The following is a 5,691-nucleotide window of genomic DNA, read 5'->3' as shown; positions in this document are numbered from 1 at the left end:
GGTCAGCCTTTGCGCCGCCTTCGGACTCTGTGGCTTATGCACACTGGCAGCTTTGCAGTGTCAAGTCCAGGGCCACCGGGGCCTCGTGTATATGATAGGCTCCTCTTCGCGTTCCCTCAAGGCCTGGGAAGAGGGATATGGGACCAGTGCCTGATGGGACATATGTGAACAGCAGTGCTATCTGTATGTAGCCTGAAACTGTTCACGCCTTTGGAACTTGTCCAGATACATCGTCAGTCTGACGTGTCATATTGCATTTCATATCTAACCAACTTGGATCTCCCGGTCTGTTTCCTTGTGCCGAACCTTGTCGCCCATACTTTAAACTCAAGCTGCTTCCCGTGAGCTCAGCTCAGTCTAGATAAGAATACTTAGCCTCATGTGCGGGCGTCCAGGATTAAACAAACTGAGCTGTTCACACCGGTAGTAGGAGATTACATATTACGGTATGTGACTAATTAAGCACCGCTCTACCATTTATAACTCGAGCTGGTGGATGATGTTATCGGCTGTACTTTTAGATTTTATGAAGAAGTTAGAGCAAAAAACGGACAAGGGACAGAAAGAAAGGACACATAAGACATTCACGAGTGCTCCTGTACTTCTGGAGAGCAGGCGGTGACCTAATGTTTTCTGAATGCAGTCATGCCCTGTTAATATGACCGCCGTTATTATTGACGACACGAATCATACAGTTTTTCGAGACCGAATTTTTTCAATGTATTTACGCCTCATTAATGTGGAAACTCGCTGTCTGGACAATGGATAGGGTGAAAGTGCCATAGCTATAAACGGGGTCACTGTCCTTTTTGTCACGTTAATTGCACGACGATCAAACCAAGACTGCCCCAACGAGATCTTTCCTCTATTTTGAGTAGAGTACATGTGCACCAGCCGAAGGTGGTTTGAAAGTGCGGATGCCTGTGTGATTGCCTTATTTGTAGCTTAATCTTTGGAAGTGTAAGGTTCCCGGTCGGTGCGCCTTACCAGTTACAGTATTTTTGAGGAAAGGAAATGGCGCGGTAATTGTCTCACTTCTCGTAAGGACTCCGCAACTGTGCCGTGAGGAAAGGGAGGAAGGTAGGAATGACAGAAATAGGGAAGTGCCGTAGTGGAGGGCTGCGGAGGAATAATTTAGACCACCTGGGGATCTTTAACGTGTACTGACGTCGCACAGCACACGGGCGCCTTTTGAGTTTCGCCTCCATCGAAACGCGGCCGCCGCGGCCTGATTCGAACCCGGGTATTCCGGCTCAGTAGCGAAGTACCCTAACCTCTGAGCCACCGTGGCAGGTACCAATTGCCGCATTGCATGAATGACTTAAAAAAAAAAAAACTCTTTGCCGCTTGCGCTACGCTGAAAGGCGACAGTCTAAGAACGTTGGTGAAAGCCCCATTCAGCAGCTTTCAGCTGACTGTGTACAGATATGTACTAGACGTTCCCAGGTAGCACCGAACATTAGAGTAATGTTATAATAATAATATGAAGTTGCGCTAGCAGTGTGCTGCATCCGAACTTTAAATTAATGTTAGAATTTAATAAATAGCGTTCTATGTTACGTCAAAAACGTTGGTTTAAGATTTTAAGTAAACATTATTCTAATGCTCACTTTGAAATGTTATTATAATGCCATAACTTCCCAAATAATGTTATACAGTGTATAATAAACATTGCGTTAATGTTCCAGATAAACATAACGTTCATGTTACATTTATGCATGTTGTTTAAATGTTTCATGTCAGGGGAGGGTTATTGAAGCATGTTTGCAACATTATAAAAATGTTAGAAAAAAGGACATGACAAACATTGAAATAACATTTGACTTAAAAAAATTGTAAGAGGGCTAGTCAAATGAAAGTAAGCCAACCCACCCTGCGCAATAAATGTTTGGTACATTATCTGTGAGGCATGCGCGCAGAACACAGGCATCTCTAATTTGCGAAAGTGACACACAGGTGTGAGGATAATTGTTCTTTAATGCTCTCATACACTGGGTTCAACAAGGTTGCGTGATGTAATGGATACTGTAAAAGTTGAACAACGTAGTGTCATGAGCTTTTTGACAGCTGAAGGTGTTTCCCAACAAGAAAATAGTCGCTGTATGGCTGCTGTGTAGGGTGCACATTGCATTTCATTGCGCTCTGTGAAATGTTGGACCAAACGGTTAATTCAAAGAAGGACGTGAAAGTTGCAAAGATGATCCAAGACCAGGCCAGAGCCACTGCTCAATCAGCCCTGAAACAACAGTGGTTGATGAGCTGATTAGACAAGAACAGAGGATAAGCATCAAGGAACTGGCAGACCGTCTCAGTTATCGGCTCTTGTGTGCCCAATAGATGCCAAAGATTTGGAATGACCGCCAGAAAACGGAGAGGTTTGGCGCTGCCTTCACTCACCTGATTCGGTATCACAATGAGGGTGATGACCTAAGCAGTTTTATGAGATGGCAATCACGCGACTGGTTAGTCAGTGGGAGAAATGTCTAAATGCTCATGGAGACTACTTTTAAATAATGCACCCCGCTTGTCACATGCTCACATTGGCTCACTTTCATTTGACTTGCCCTCGTAACATTATTGTAATGTAGGTGCTACCTGGGTTCTTGCATTGTGAACAATTTTAGTGGGACACACTCGGACACCATCACTTGTCTTTTGAACCGCGTTATTGTAAAGATGATGGCGACCAGAATATTGCTCTTAAAGCTACCAAGATTTTGTATAATTTCCACTTCCTTAATTGCAAACCACACGTATATGGGGACCTTATTTGTGAAGTGTTTTTTATTGCAGGAATACATTTAACAACTATATTTTCACCTCTCTGGATCTTCGTCCATCCGTTTATTTGAGTGGGATTAACCGAACCCACGCCTTTTAGGTGCCAGTATAAGTAGTGGACGCTAAAGTCGTTTGCGCTGACGCAAGCCGACGGCGCTACTGCTGCCAAAATCGAAAGAACAAAGAGGAGGAAAGTGCAGGAGCCTGGCTACTGGCTCCCACTGGACCGCCATCACCGCTGCGTGCAGAGAAAACAACCATGTCCGCCAAAGAGATTGCTGCAGCAATGATACCCCTAGTTGCCCCTGTCTGTCATCTTCTGTCATCTGGCGTACTGGTGTTAGAAGCTTATGCAAAGGGCACTTAATTGCTCATGTAACAGCTTGCAATTAGAGCGACGCTATCAACAACAGGGTTTCTAAAAACTGACGCTAATTTTGTGCGCAGCGAAAAGGAGGAAACGAAATATGGATGCAAAATACACCGCATGAAAAGGAAATTTTATCAACCTATGAATGAACAATATCCTCACAAGATAACCAAAGCGAGACTCCTTGAAAATGTTGCAGCTTTTTATCTTTTTCGAACGCGCAGATTATCTTTGTGATACGTTTTCTATTGTGTTCGAGCACACATTCGTATCCTCCCATGCATGTGCTCATTTCTGTGCCCGCACGTGCTTGTGTCCGTGTTTGCTCTCTTCGTATGTGATACCTTATGTATGTGGTTGACTCGTAGCATGCAAAAATGTCTTAACTATGCTTGTCCCAATGCTAGCATCCTCATTCCTCGCATCCACCTGACTGACCTTACCTGGAATGCGTGACATCATTGGAAAGTAAATGAAATTAAAACAAATGGTTGCACTGAGAACAACGAGGATTTTAAGTAGATGTGTCGTACACCCTACGCCATTGCTGCTGACATGTGGATCCTTACAAGGGATGTAACGAAAAGAGCATATAAAGGTTCCTTTACTGGCAACCTTCCGTGTGTATGGATGAGATCAAAACACTGAACAGCACGCAAGCATTCCTGCAGTAAGGTTCCACAGATTAGACCACTAGTGATTTATTACGGACGGCTCGCTTTATGGACGTTCTTATTCGGGAACAAAGGTGTGGGGCACAAGGACTGCAAGGTGCTCAGAAAAAGCAAAGGTCGCAAATGCTGTGCGTGTACAGTCGGGGACAAAAGTCTCCGGACCACGTGTTCCTCAAACGAAGCTTATAGCTCTACTATCAGACAGCGGCTGGAGACCGCACTTGTGGAGATGAAAGAACAAAAATTTAACTTTTACCTCCACAAGTGTGGTCTCCAGCCGCCGACTAATAGCAGAGCTATCGGCCTCGTTAGAGGAACACGTGGTCCGGAGACTTTTGTCCCTGACTGTACCTTTTCAATCCTAGCCGCCGCAGCCAAGATCGAGACGTTACTAGTCATCAGCTAATTTGTCCGGTTGGCCATCTCCTTGACATCGATAAAAGTGCGTATTGAGTGTAGTCGCAAGTTGAGCTGCGTTTTGCAGCCTTTTTGTTGCACTGCTGCAGCTTAAACCTTTGCTTGTGACTTCTTGATAGCGTTGTCATGTGTGTAGCACCGGGGTCGATTTGGTACAACTACTCTAAAAGTAAGACAACACTGTTTCTGAGATTACTTACAGTTTCATGTGACAAAATCGCAGTCAACAGAAATGTTTTCTTGCTATGTCATCACAGTTTGTCAGGTCGCCCATTGAGAAAAAAGAATATTGCTCCTGATAAAATTGAGTGTTCCAGTCTCCATCCGTGTTTTATCTACTGACAGTGGCACTTCTTGCATCACAGAAAAGAGCTGAATGCAGTCACCCTTGTTAGCATCGTTCCCAATTAACCCTTTATGAAGCATGACTGACAGTTTATGAGGTTTGACATGCATACAAATGGCAAACTTGAACACGGAATGACTCTAGCAACTGACCGATATTAATTTCGAGTCGTTTCAAATCTGGTTTTGAAGAAGGAGTGGTACAAATATGTGCCACTACCTTCACAACGAAAACTCATAATTGATGCATATTTGCACTGCTGTCCTTTGACTTATAAAAAAATCATTAGAGCTTAAAAACCTAACCGAAGAAGAGGTACTGTGGAGACAACTGCAAACTGAAACTCTCCCTGATACTGCTGTCCTAAGACATGTGTACTCGGATAGATTTAGGCTGGAATGCAGCAAATGCGGCGGCAAAGCCACCGTAGACCACATCTCAGACACCCCATCAATATTGCTTCAGAGGCTCGCGCATCCGGTCCCGTGGGAAACCTTGCTGCTCGGTTCCGACCTGGAAACCTGGGTACAGGCCATGGCAAACGCCCAAGAGGTCGCCACTATTCTCTACTGACGGCCACCTAGCAAGATAAACTAACCCACTTGTAACTCAAGCTGATAAGTTTTCCAATCCAGTTATAGAGCTGTAAAATGCTCCAAAAATTTTTATGACCAGTTCACTGGTGCAATGGCTTAATGCATTAGACGCACAATAAAACTTGGCTTCTAACTTCGAATCAAGAAGTTCATGCGGATCCGCTTTTGCATAGTCGAGCATGTACGCTTACAGCATCTTTGTGTTGCGGATTGCTGAAGATGTAGATCCCTAATACTATCCTTCCGAGAATTATGGCTGAGGCTTTTTCTTTGTTATGAACCCTTGTGCTTCAGAGTAGCAGTGCTACAACAAGGCTTACTTTTAACTGCCTCACTTTAACCTGTGGGGCCCCACTCTGAAACGAAGTGTATAGCATTTGCCGTCATTTTTTCCCAGCTCTGGGTTGTGAAGTGATTCAAAAAGAGGTATATACAACCTCTTGTTGAGAAAGGCACTAGCCTGCAAAGTACATATTACTGTACTATACTAGCTGCGCTCGAAAACCT

General features: G+C 44.3%; 1 protein-coding gene across 4 annotated transcripts in view; it reads right to left on the bottom strand.

Annotated features, from left to right (window-relative positions):
- LOC149350406 (alpha-scruin-like) overlaps nucleotides 1–5,691 on the bottom strand; it is a 40,997-nt gene that overhangs the window by 4,024 nt on the left and 31,282 nt on the right. The gene's annotated exons all lie outside the window — the stretch shown is intronic.

This window comes from Amblyomma mixtum, chromosome 3 (assembly GCF_055824585.1).
Source record: "Amblyomma mixtum isolate Tamu chromosome 3, ASM5582458v1, whole genome shotgun sequence".
Classification (NCBI taxonomy): domain Eukaryota; kingdom Metazoa; phylum Arthropoda; class Arachnida; order Ixodida; family Ixodidae; genus Amblyomma; species Amblyomma mixtum.
This window is presented reverse-complemented; position numbering and strand designations above follow the sequence as displayed.